Genomic DNA, 13408 nt, shown 5'->3' with positions numbered 1-13408 from the left:
TTTAAGTCTAACCCGCTTCCTATGCATAGGAATCTTGTACACAAATAAATTCATGAAGATCAAAGTGACAAGCATAGAAAGATAAAACACGAGTAACTTCAAAATTTTCAGCATGTAGAGAGGTGTTTTAGTAACATGAAAATTTCTACAACCATATTTTCCTCTCTCATAATAACTTTCAGTAGCATCATGAAGAAACTCAACAATATAACTATCACATAAAACATTCTTATCATGAGTCTCATGCATAAAATAATTACTACTCCCAACATAAATGTCATTCTTATTAATTGTAGTGGGAGAAAATTCAACAAAGTAGCTATCATTATTATTCTCATCATCAAATATAGGAGGCACAGTATAATCATAATAAACTTTATCCTCCATAGTAGGTGGCACCAAAATATCACTATCATTATAATCATCATAAATGGGAGGCAAAGTATCATCAAAGTAAATTTTCTCCTCCATGCTTGAGGGACTAAAAATATCATGATCATCAAAACTAGCTTCCCCAAGCTTAAATTCTTCCATAGCATTAGCAATAATAGTATTCGTACTAATAACATTGCTACTAGCATGCAAATAAGGTTCCATAGATTTTTAAATTTTCGCATCAAACAATCCATGTCTTAACTCAGGAAATAGATTAAAAAGCTAACTATTGTTTTCCATTATGCCTAACTAGTGTAAACAAGAAACAAAAAGATGCAATTGCAGGATCTAAAGGAAATAGCTTCGAGCACTCACACACCGGCAACAATTCTAGGAAATAGCTTAGTAGTCGGAGGATGTGAATACCTTTTACCTTATCTCCCCGGCAACGGCGCCAGAAAATAGCTTGATGTCTACGCACGCTTCTATTCCTGTAGACAGTGTTGGGCCTCCAAGAGCAGAGGTTTGTAGAACAGCAACACGTTTCCCTTAAGTGAATCACCCAAGGTTTATCGAAATCAGGGAGGAAGAGGTCAAAGATATCCCTCTCAAGCAACCCTGCAATCACGATACTGTTATCACCAGAATTTGACCAAGTCGGAAGGTGGGCCGCGATCAAGATGGGCTTGAAGATTATACATTGAAGAATATACGTGAATCGGCCTTGTGTATCAAGTTTGGGCTAGTTTGCCTGTGTATCTGTAACATAGTAGGATACGTGTCGGTTAGTTAGAGTTGGGCTCGTGCCCGGTTGGGACTATTCCCACGTTAGAAAGTCTACGGACTATAAATATGTATCTAGGGTTTATGGAATAAACAACAACCAACGTTCAACCAACACAAATCAATCTCGGCGCATCGCCAACTCCTTCGTCTCGAGGGTTTCTACCGGTAAGCGACATGCTGCCTAGATCGCATCTTGCGATCTAGGCAGCACAAGCTCCACGTTGTTCATGCGTTGCTCGTACTGAAGCCTTTTTGATGGCGAGCAACGTAGTTATCATAGATGTGTTAGGGTTAGCATAGTTCTTCGTATCATATGCTTGCGTAGTGCAACCCCTAGCATGTCTCGCCGCCCTTACACCTATCTTAGGTGTAGGGGCGGCACCCCGCTTGATCATAGTATAGTAGATTCGATCCGTTACGGTTGCTCCTTGATTCTTCAAGGATTAGTTTAATATCTGCAATAGTTAGGCCTTATAAGGGGCTGGAGGATCCAGCGGCACGTAGGGTGTCGTTCGCAAGTCCTAGACAGGACGTTCCGGGAATCAACCTCGTGTTGGTTTTTAGGCCTTGTCTAGGATCGGCTTACGATCACCGTGCGTGGCCGCGAGGCCCAATCCTGAGTAGGATGTTCCGATTATGCGGTGAAAACCCCAAATCGTCGTAGATCTTATTAGCTGTATCTTGATCAAGCAGGACCACCATATATTCGTGCACCTCGTACGAATCATGGGTGGATCGGCTCCCATGAGCCGATTCACAGGATAACCTGAGAGCCGATCGAGGCTCGTATTTAATGTTTACGTGTATGCCATGCAGGAAACTAAGCGAGGCATCCCCATCACCTCCCTGACCAGGTATAGGTCAGGTGGCACGCCCTTGCATTCAGCATCGGACGTGTGACCAGAAAGCTTTGCGGGCCGTCGCTCGGAGGGACCAGGGCCAACCGAAGCCCTAAGTTGTTCCCGGCTCTACTGTGTTGCCCGTCGCTGCTCACCGGTGGGTTTCGACCGCAACACATTCTGGCACGCTCGGTGGGACAATTCGACAATTCGACTGTGGTGAGAGGCTGGTATGAACTCTATTTGTTTTCATTTTTGTACATATACTCATCCATGTCAGCATGCTTAGTTGGTTCATGTGAGGTATATGTCATTTAAAGAAAGTCTAGTAGTTCATGATCTCTCATGTTTAGCTCCAATCTATTAATATGAGTAGCATGTCATGGATGTTTGCTTGCATTGTTTTATTCATAAGTAGGTATGGCATTGTGGTATCCTCCTCTGAATAATTCATTTATATCGACTTGGCACATGCTCACGCATGCATATGACTGAACAAAAGTCAACTAAGCCTCGATGATTTAATTTACTTCAGAGTTCTTGTATCACTTTTATGCCTCCGTTAATTTATTTTGCCGCAAGCATGATTATGACAGTTACTGCTCTCTTGATTTGTCGCTCCCCAGTCTATTGCTAGCCTTCACTTGTACTGAGCGGGAACGCTGCTCGTGCTTCCAAATACCTGAAAACCAAGTTGTTCCAAAAGTGTCCACCATAAATACCTATGCATGGCATTTCAAACCATTCCAAGTGCATGCGCTACCTTTAAAACCTTCAAAATGCTTCTCAATTTGTGTTTATGTTTCATAGCTCACGAGGAAGTATGTGGTGTTTAGCTTCCAACCTTGTCATTTACTTTTGACGGACTCTCATATGGACTAGTGGCACATCCGCTTATCCAATAATTTTGCAAAAAGGGCTGGCAATGGGATTCCCAGTCCCGAATTAATTAACTTAAATAGACACTCCTCCATGGTTTGTGATTGGTGGACGGCACCCGAAGGATTCGGTTAGCCATGGCTTGTGTAAGCAAAGGTTGGGGGGAGTGTCATCATCATAATAAAACTAAAATAAAAAGGCACTCTTTCATGGTATGTGATTGTTGGCAGGCACCCGAGGATTCGGTTAGCCATGGTTTGTGTAAGAAAGGCTGGAAGGAGTGCCACATAAATATGCAAATAATTCATGGGAGCCGCTCTTGGGAGTCCGGTTGGCGAGGTAGTTAGTGTACCCATTACCATTCGTTGACAACAACAAACACCTCTCAAAATAATTTTACTCTTGTTTAAAAAAAAAATGAAAAGCTCTAGCGCATGTTAATCCCTGCTTCCCTCTGCGAAGGGTCAATCTTTTATTTTTATGTTGTGTCTCCATCCTTTCTTTGAGCACTTTCTTGAGAGCACAACTGTCTTTCTTAGTATAATATGCTTGTCTCAAAATATTATTGATTGTGGTATAACTTTGATGCTTTTATCTTTGTCAATCTCTATTTCTAGTCTTTCTATGAACCTCAGAGGTGCCTGAGCATTTATGTTTTGCTATTCAAATACAGGCAAGCGAGATACCACTTTATCATACTCTCTGATGAACATTGCAATCCTGCTTATATACATGATTCATGATGCTTATTATTGATTGTTGGTACCTCTCCATGATTGACATAGCTGTTAGATGATCTTATTTGCATGCATCTCATTATGAACTGCCTAAGTATTAGCCATAGCATGAGAATATATACATCATATGAGAAAATGTGTTCGTGAAAGTTCTTTTATCGCTCAGTTGTTAACTGAATTGCTTCAACACGACTGCGTGCGCATCGACGTCACGGAGGACGGGGTTAGGCTGGTTTTAGCCACCGGCCTGACGGTATAGCAAGAGCAAGCCTATGAATAAACGTGGCGAGGCCGATTTTTGGGATCGGCCCCAAGGAGCTATGGAGGAACATTGCAAGCCTTCATTGAGCGCTTCGATCAACGTGGAGGCCGATTCCAGCAATCGGCCAAAATTATCCTCAACATACGTTCGGCATGTGGTCAACATTGATCTAATGGGCAGCGGTTTACGTCGACTGATGAGAGTAAACTTTAGTCCTAATGGAGCCGACGTTCAAAGACAGTGCCTTGGCTAACTACAGAGCCGATATCCGCAGTAACCTGGCAGATTCGGCTCGGGGGGCACCTAATCGGATGAACATGTGCGATACACCTAATCGGATGAACATGTGCGATACATGCGCAGTAACATATTGGGGGCCGATAGAAAATCGGCCCGTAAAAAAAAAATTCATGATACACAGCCGATGCACAGTCATCGACTCTAGCACAGATTACACAGCAGGGTCTACCTGGGTCTTGATTCAGCTTCAAGGCCTTGCACTTCCATCTCTTCGATGAGCCGATCTTGGTGCCCAAACCTTCTCTTCGAGGATTTCCGACACCCTTTGGCAAGGTCGCCGGTCCAGTGATCTTGTCGAAGCTTTGTTGGTCTTTGCTCATCAAGCCGTCAGTTATTCGTCTATGACATCGGCTTTTGACGGAAGAAGAGACGATCGATGGGGGCAAGTTTAGCTGGCTCGGCATGGTGGACGATCTGAACGTCTTTATCTTTATCCTCGCCTTGACTGAGGCTCGGGGGGCAGCTAATCTGGTAGACACTCTGTTTTGGAAGCTGATTGGAAGGTCATCGGCTGGCCCGGCATCATAACCTTCTTCAAAGGCGGCGGATTGTTACAGGAGAAGACCATCAGAGCTGCTGGAAGGAACCTAAAAGGGGATCCATCATCATTGACCCTTTGTACATCAGATCTCAAAGTCGTCAGTTGGGAGGATGAAGGATGGATTGTGAGCGACCGGTGCGTTATCATCGGCTCATTGAGCAGGTCAACAGATCATTCCTAAGCTAGGACCCATGGCATTTGAGATGATTCTCTCGGTACGGTTAAGTAAAGGGGATATGGTAGAGATTCAATGCCACAGCAGTTCCCGAGGAGATAGTGCCCAAAGAAAAATAAAACTGCCAAGTCACACGGAGAAGGTGAGAAGGCAATGCATCATGATGAAGGATACTGCGATGGTTCTGCTCTGCTACGACATGACCCGACGAAGGAAGGACAGAGTGATTTTGGAATTATCAATTCCAAAACCAAGGGGGCATGTGTTATCACCAGAATTTGACCAAGTCGGAAGGTGGGCCACGATCAAGATGGGCTTGAAGATTATACATTGAAGAATATACGTGAATCGGCCTTGTGTATCAAGTTTGGGCTAGTTTGCCTGTGTATCTGTAACATAGTAGGATACGTGTCGGTTAGTTAGAGTTGGGCTCGTGCCCGGTTGGGACTATTCCCACGTTAGAAAGTCTACGGACTATAAATATGTATCTAGGGTTTATGGAATAAACAACAACCAACGTTCAACCAACACAAATCAATCTCGGCGCATCGCCAACTCCTTCGTCTCGAGGGTTTCTACCGGTAAGCGACATGCTGCCTAGATCGCATCTTGCGATCTAGGCAGCACAAGCTCCACGTTGTTCATGCGTTGCTCGTACTGAAGCCTTTTTGATGGCGAGCAACGTAGTTATCATAGATGTGTTAGGGTTAGCATAGTTCTTCGTATCATATGCTTGCGTAGTGCAACCCCTAGCATGTCTCGCCGCCCTTACACCTATCTTAGGTGTAGGGGCGGCACCCCGCTTGATCATAGTATAGTAGATTCGATCCGTTACGGTTGCTCCTTGATTCTTCAAGGATTAGTTTAATATCTGCAATAGTTAGGCCTTATAAGGGGCTGGAGGATCCAGCGGCACGTAGGGTGTCGTTCGCAAGTCCTAGACAGGACGTTCCGGGAATCAACCTCGTGTTGGTTTTTAGGCCTTGTCTAGGATCGGCTTACGATCACCGTGCGTGGCCGCGAGGCCCAATCCTGAGTAGGATGTTCCGATTATGCGGTGAAAACCCCAAATCGTCGTAGATCTTATTAGCTGTATCTTGATCAAGCAGGACCACCATATATTCGTGCACCTCGTACGAATCATGGGTGGATCGGCTCCCATGAGCCGATTCACAGGATAACCTGAGAGCCGATCGAGGCTCGTATTTAATGTTTACGTGTATGCCATGCAGGAAACTAAGCGAGGCATCCCCATCACCTCCCTGACCAGGTATAGGTCAGGTGGCACGCCCTTGCATTCAGCATCGGACGTGTGACCAGAAAGCTTTGCGGGCCGTCGCTCGGAGGGACCAGGGCCAACCGAAGCCCTAAGTTGTTCCCGGCTCTACTGTGTTGCCCGTCGCTCTCACCGGTGGGTATCGACCGCAACAGATACAAGAAGTCTCTTGTGTCCCCAACACACCTAATACACTTGTCAGATGTATAGGTGCACTAGTTCGGCGAAGATATAGTGAAATGCAAGTGATATGGATGAGTATGAGTAGTAATAACGGCGCCAGAAAATAGCTTGCTGGCGTGCAGTTGATGGTGGTAATATTGCAGGAAGTAAAGATGCAGCAGAACAGTAATAAGCGATGATTGTAGTATTTGGAAACAAGGCCTAGGGATCATACTTTCACTAGTGGACACTCTCAATATTGATCACATAACTGAATAAATAATTGCTACTTTCTCTACGCTCTCTTGTTGGATGACAAACACCATTCATTGTGTAGGGCTACAAGAGCACCTCAATGCCGGAGTTAACAAGCTCCACAACATCCGGAGTTCATATTTAAGTAACCTTAGAGTGCATGATAGACCATTGCAATTATACCGAGTACTAACATAGCATGCACACCGTCACCGTCAGGCTATGAAAGGGGGAATAGATCGCATCAATACTATCATAGTAATAGTTAACTCCATAATCTACGAGAGATTACAATCATAACCTATACCAAGTACTACATGATGCACACACTGTCAACATTACATCATGGAGGAGGAATAGAATACTTTAATAACATCACTAGAGTAGCACATAGATTAATAGTGATACAAAGCTCATCATATGAATCTCAATCATGTAAGGCAGCTCATGAGATCATTGTATTGAAGTACATGGGAGAGAGATTAACCGCATAGCTACCGGTACAGCCCTTAGCCTCGGGGGAGAACTACTCCCTCCTCATCATAGGATTCAGCAGCGTCGATGAAGATGGCGGTGGTGTCGATGGAGATGCCTTCCGGGGGCACTTCCCCGTCCCGGCGGCATGCCGGAACAGAGACTTCTGTCCCCCGAATCTTGGCTTCGCGATGGCGGCGGCTGCGTAACTTTTCTCGTACCGTGGCTTATTCGTGTCGAAATTTTAGGTCACCGGGGCTTAAATAGGCGAAGAGTCGGAGTCGGAAGGGGTCTGGGGGGCCCACACAGTAGGGGGGCGCCCCCCCCCTCTGGCCGCGCCGCCACCATGTGTGGGCCCTGGGCCTCCCCTCTGGCCCCTCTTTGGTGTTCTGGAAGCTTCGTGGAATTATAAGATCGTGGGCCTTAATTTCGTCCAATTCCGAGAATATTTCCTTACTACGATTTCTGAAACCAAAAACAGCAGAAAACAGGAACTGGCACTTCGGCATCTTGTTAATAGGTTAGTTCCGGAAAACGCATCAAAACGATATAAAATGTGAACAAAACATGTAGGTATTGTCATAAAACAAGCATGGAACATAAGAAATTATAGATACGTTGGAGACGTATCAGGTTCCTATGGTGGGATCTTGGAGGAAGTGCACCTATGGAGGCTAGCTTGGTGTTGTGCTAGCTCCATAAGTTGTTGGGAGCCTCCTTGTGTTGTGGAGCTACTTGAACCTTGTGAAGGAACCACCGCCTCGACCGGTGCCATAGTGGAGAAGGGGGAGCCCCTTTGTGGAGCTCTCTCGAGGAAGAAGGTGAGGCCTTCCTTCGTGGTGTGGCCGCCTAGCCTCTTGTGTGAGGCTAGCACCTCCTCAACGCAGACGTACTCTCTTTTGAGAGAGGAAATGCGGGAAACAAACCTCACCTCGTCTCCGCGCCATCCGGTTGTCCCGCTCCTTACTCTTACTATCATGCTTGTTCCTTTGTTGCACTTGCCTAGGATCATACTAGGAACACCGCCACCACTAAAGCAATCACCTTTACCTTCCGCACCGCTAAAATTGAAAAAGGCTTAAAATTTGTATAGCGTCCATCCACCCCCTCTTGTCCGCTATGATCCATTCAATTGGTATCAGAGCGAGGTTTTCTTGCTCCGGCTTTACCGCCTAAGAAATGGCCGGACAAGAGAAGGTTGTGAATGGGTCACCTTCCCTTGAGCCACCCGCTCCCATCATCTACCATCGATAGCACAACGGCTACGTTGGATGACCTCAAGAAATTGGATTCATCCATCGTTAGCCAAATGAAGGCAATGATGATGGAGTTGGTTGCTCAAAAACCAATCCCTATCGAAGATCCTAAGGGAAGTGCCGAGGATCCCCCACCAAAAGCTAGTCAATTTCCTCTTGTTGATTTTGTCGCACAATCGACAAAAGATCCACAAAAGGAAGGGCTTGAGGAGACCGGCACTTCAACAAAGGGGAAGGATGAGACACCAGTTGCGGAACGTATAGGGCCGGGGTAATCATGCGGTGCCACCACCAAGTGATTACACCATAAACGTTCCAATACCTATGCCACATATATCTTGTCGCATGGTTCACCGCCGTTACTTGAATCAAATAGCTTTGAAAATTGGAAATTCTTAATGCGTTCTCATGTGCGCAGCGCTTCTACCGAGCTTTGGCGCATCATTGAGGAGGGCTATTCACCACGAGACCCAAAGAACTTGACAAGGAGAGAAGTGGTGGATGACCAACTCAACGCCACCGCTATCAACATGATCCACATGGCCGTCACGCCCAAGGACCGCGCTCATATCCGCTCGCTCAAGACCGCCAAGGAAGCATGGGATAAACTCGACAAGCTCTTCCTCAGAAATGAGAGTAAACTTTAGTCCTAATGGAGCCGACGTTCAAAGACAGTGCCTTGGCTAACTACAGAGCCGATATCCGCAGTAACCTGGCAGATTCGGCTCGGGGGGCACCTAATCGGATGAACATGTGCGATACACCTAATCGGATGAACATGTGCGATACATGCGCAGTAACATATTGGGGGCCGATAGAAAATCGGCCCGTAAAAAAAAATTTCATGATACACAGCCGATGCACAGTCATCGACTCTAGCACAGATTACACAGCAGGGTCTACCTGGGTCTTCAGTTCAGCTTCAAGGCCTTCTGCTTCCATCTCTTCGATGAGCCGATCTTGGTGCCCAAACCTTCTCTTCGAGGATTTCCGACACCCTTTGGCAAGGTCGCCAGTCCAGCAGTACTGTCAGAAGCCTGTTGGTCTTTGCTCATCAAGCCGTCAGTTATTCGTCTATGACATCGGCTTTTGACGGAAGAAGAGACGATCGATGGGGGCAAGTTTAGCTGGCTCGGCATGGTGGACGATCTGAACGTCTTTATCTTTATCCTCGCCTTGACTGAGGCTCGGGGGGCAGCTAATCTGGTAGACACTCTGTTTTGGAAGCTGATTGGAAGGTCATCGGCTGGCCCGGCATCATAACCTTCTTCAAAGGCGGCGGATTGTTACAGGAGAAGACCATCAGAGCTGCTGGAAGGAACCTAAAAGGGGATCCATCATCATTGACCCTTTGTACATCAGATCTCAAAGTCGTCAGTTGGGAGGATGAAGGATGGATTGTGAGCGACCGGTGCGTTATCATCGGCTCATTGAGCAGGTCAACAGATCATTCCTAAGCTAGGACCCATGGCATTTGAGATGATTCTCTCGGTGCGGTTAAGTAAAGGGGATATGGTAGAGATTCAATGCCACAGCAGTTCCCGAGGAGATAGTGCCCAAAGAAAAATAAAACTGCCAAGTCACACGGAGAAGGTGAGAAGGCAATGCATCATGATGAAGGATACTGCGATGGTTCTGCTCTGCTACGACATGACCCGACGAAGGAAGGACAGAGTGATTTTGGAATTATCAATTCCAAAACCAGGGGGGCATGTGTTATCACCAGAATTTGACCAAGTCGGAAGGTGGGCCGCGATCAAGATGGGCTTGAAGATTATACATTGAAGAATATACGTGAATCGGCCTTGTGTATCAAGTTTGGGCTAGTTTGCCTGTGTATCTGTAACATAGTAGGATACGTGTCGGTTAGTTAGAGTTGGGCTCGTGCCCGGTTGGGACTATTCCCACGTTAGAAAGTCTACGGACTATAAATATGTATCTAGGGTTTATGGAATAAACAACAACCAACGTTCAACCAACACAAATCAATCTCGGCGCATCGCCAACTCCTTCGTCTCGAGGGTTTCTACCGGTAAGCGACATGCTGCCTAGATCACATCTTGCGATCTAGGCAGCACAAGCTCCACGTTGTTCATGCGTTGCTCGTACTGAAGCCTTTTTGATGGCGAGCAACGTAGTTATCATAGATGTGTTAGGGTTAGCATAGTTCTTCGTATCATATGCTTGCGTAGTGCAACCCCTAGCATGTCTCGCCGCCCTTACACCTATCTTAGGTGTAGGGGCGGCACCCCGCTTGATCATAGTATAGTAGATTCGATCCGTTACGGTTGCTCCTTGATTCTTCAAGGATTAGTTTAATATCTGCAATAGTTAGGCCTTATAAGGGGCTGGAGGATCCAGCGGCACGTAGGGTGTCGTTCGCAAGTCCTAGACAGGACGTTCCGGGAATCAACCTCGTGTTGGTTTTTAGGCCTTGTCTAGGATCGGCTTACGATCACCGTGCGTGGCCGCGAGGCCCAATCCTGAGTAGGATGTTCCGATTATGCGGTGAAAACCCCAAATCGTCGTAGATCTTATTAGCTGTATCTTGATCAAGCAGGACCACCATATATTCGTGCACCTCGTACGAATCATGGGTGGATCGGCTCCCATGAGCCGATTCACAGGATAACCTGAGAGCCGATCGAGGCTCGTATTTAATGTTTACGTGTATGCCATGCAGGAAACTAAGCGAGGCATCCCCATCACCTCCCTGACCAGGTATAGGTCAGGTGGCACGCCCTTGCATTCAGCATCGGACGTGTGACCAGAAAGCTTTGCGGGCCGTCGCTCGGAGGGACCAGGGCCAACCGAAGCCCTAAGTTGTTCCCGGCTCTACTGTGTTGCCCGTCGCTGCTCACCGGTGGGTTTCGACCGCAACAGATACAAGAAGTCTCTTGTGTCCCCAACACACCTAATACACTTGTCAGATGTATAGGTGCACTAGTTCGGCGAAGATATAGTGAAATGCAAGTGATATGGATGAGTATGAGTAGTAATAACGGCGCCAGAAAATAGCTTGCTGGCGTGCAGTTGATGGTGGTAATATTGCAGGAAGTAAAGATGCAGCAGAACAGTAATAAGCGATGATTGTAGTATTTGGAAACAAGGCCTAGGGATCATACTTTCACTAGTGGACACTCTCAATATTGATCACATAACTGAATAAATAATTGCTACTTTCTCTACGCTCTCTTGTTGGATGACAAACACCATTCATTGTGTAGGGCTACAAGAGCACCTCAATGCCGGAGTTAACAAGCTCCACAACATCCGGAGTTCATATTTAAGTAACCTTAGAGTGCATGATAGACCATTGCAATTATACCGAGTACTAACATAGCATGCACACCGTCACCGTCAGGCTATGAAAGGGGGAATAGATCGCATCAATACTATCATAGTAATAGTTAACTCCATAATCTACGAGAGATTACAATCATAACCTATACCAAGTACTACATGATGCACACACTGTCAACATTACATCATGGAGGAGGAATAGAATACTTTAATAACATCACTAGAGTAGCACATAGATTAATAGTGATACAAAGCTCATCATATGAATCTCAATCATGTAAGGCAGCTCATGAGATCATTGTATTGAAGTACATGGGAGAGAGATTAACCGCATAGCTACCGGTACAGCCCTTAGCCTCGGGGGAGAACTACTCCCTCCTCATCATAGGATTCAGCAGCGTCGATGAAGATGGCGGTGGTGTCGATGGAGATGCCTTCCGGGGGCACTTCCCCGTCCCGGCGGCGTGCCGGAACAGAGACTTCTGTCCCCCGAATCTTGGCTTCGCGATGGCGGCGGCTGCGTAACTTTTCTCGTACCGTGGCTTATTCGTGTCGAAGTTTTAGGTCACCGGGGCTTAAATAGGCGAAGAGTCGGAGTCGGAAGGGGTCTGGGGGGCCCACACAGTAGGGGGGCGCCCCCCCCTCTGGCCGCGCCGCCACCATGTGTGGGGGCCCTGGGCCTCCCCTCTGGCCCCTCTTTGGTGTTCTGGAAGCTTCGTGGAATTATAAGATCGTGGGCCTTAATTTCGTCCAATTCCGAGAATATTTCCTTACTACGATTTCTGAAACCAAAAACAGCAGAAAACAGGAACTGGCACTTCGGCATCTTGTTAATAGGTTAGTTCCGGAAAACGCATCAAAACGATATAAAATGTGAACAAAACATGTAGGTATTGTCATAAAACAAGCATGGAACATAAGAAATTATAGATACGTTGGAGACGTATCAGGTTCCTATGGTGGGATCTTGGAGGAAGTGCACCTATGGAGGCTAGCTTGGTGTTGTGCTAGCTCCATAAGTTGTTGGGAGCCTCCTTGTGTTGTGGAGCTCGCCCGAACCTTGTGAAGGAACCACCGCCTCGACCGGTGCCATAGTGGAGAAGGGGGAGCCCCTTTGTGGAGCTCTCTCGAGGAAGAAGGTGAGGCCTTCCTTCGTGGTGTGGCCGCCTAGCCTCTTGTGTGAGGCTAGCACCTCCTCAACGCAGACGTACTCTCTTTTGAGAGAGGAAATGCGGGAAACAAACCTCACCTCGTCTCCGCGCCATCCGGTTGTCCCGCTCCTTACTCTTACTATCATGCTTGTTCCTTTGTTGCACTTGCCTAGGATCATACTAGGAACACCGCCACCACTAAAGCAATCACCTTTACCTTCCGCACCGCTAAAATTGAAAAAGGCTTAAAATTTGTATAGCGTCCATCCACCCCCTCTTGTCCGCTATGATCCATTCAATTGGTATCAGAGCGAGGTTTTCTTGCTCCGGCTTTACCGCCTAAGAAATGACCGGACAAGAGAAGGTTGTGAATGGGTCACCTTCCCTTGAGCCACCCGCTCCCATCATCTACCATCGATAGCACAACGGCTACGTTGGATGACCTCAAGAAATTGGATTCATCCATCGTTAGCCAAATGAAGGCAATGATGATGGAGTTGGTTGCTCAAAAACCAATCCCTATCGAAGATCCTAAGGGAAGTGCCGAGGATCCCCCACCAAAAGCTAGTCAATTTCCTCTTGTTGATTTTGTCGCACAATCGACAAAAGATCCACAAAAGGAAGGGCTTGAGGAGAC

This window comes from Lolium perenne, chromosome 6 (genome assembly GCF_019359855.2).
Source record: "Lolium perenne isolate Kyuss_39 chromosome 6, Kyuss_2.0, whole genome shotgun sequence".
Lineage (NCBI taxonomy): Eukaryota > Viridiplantae > Streptophyta > Magnoliopsida > Poales > Poaceae > Lolium > Lolium perenne.
This window is presented reverse-complemented; position numbering follows the sequence as displayed.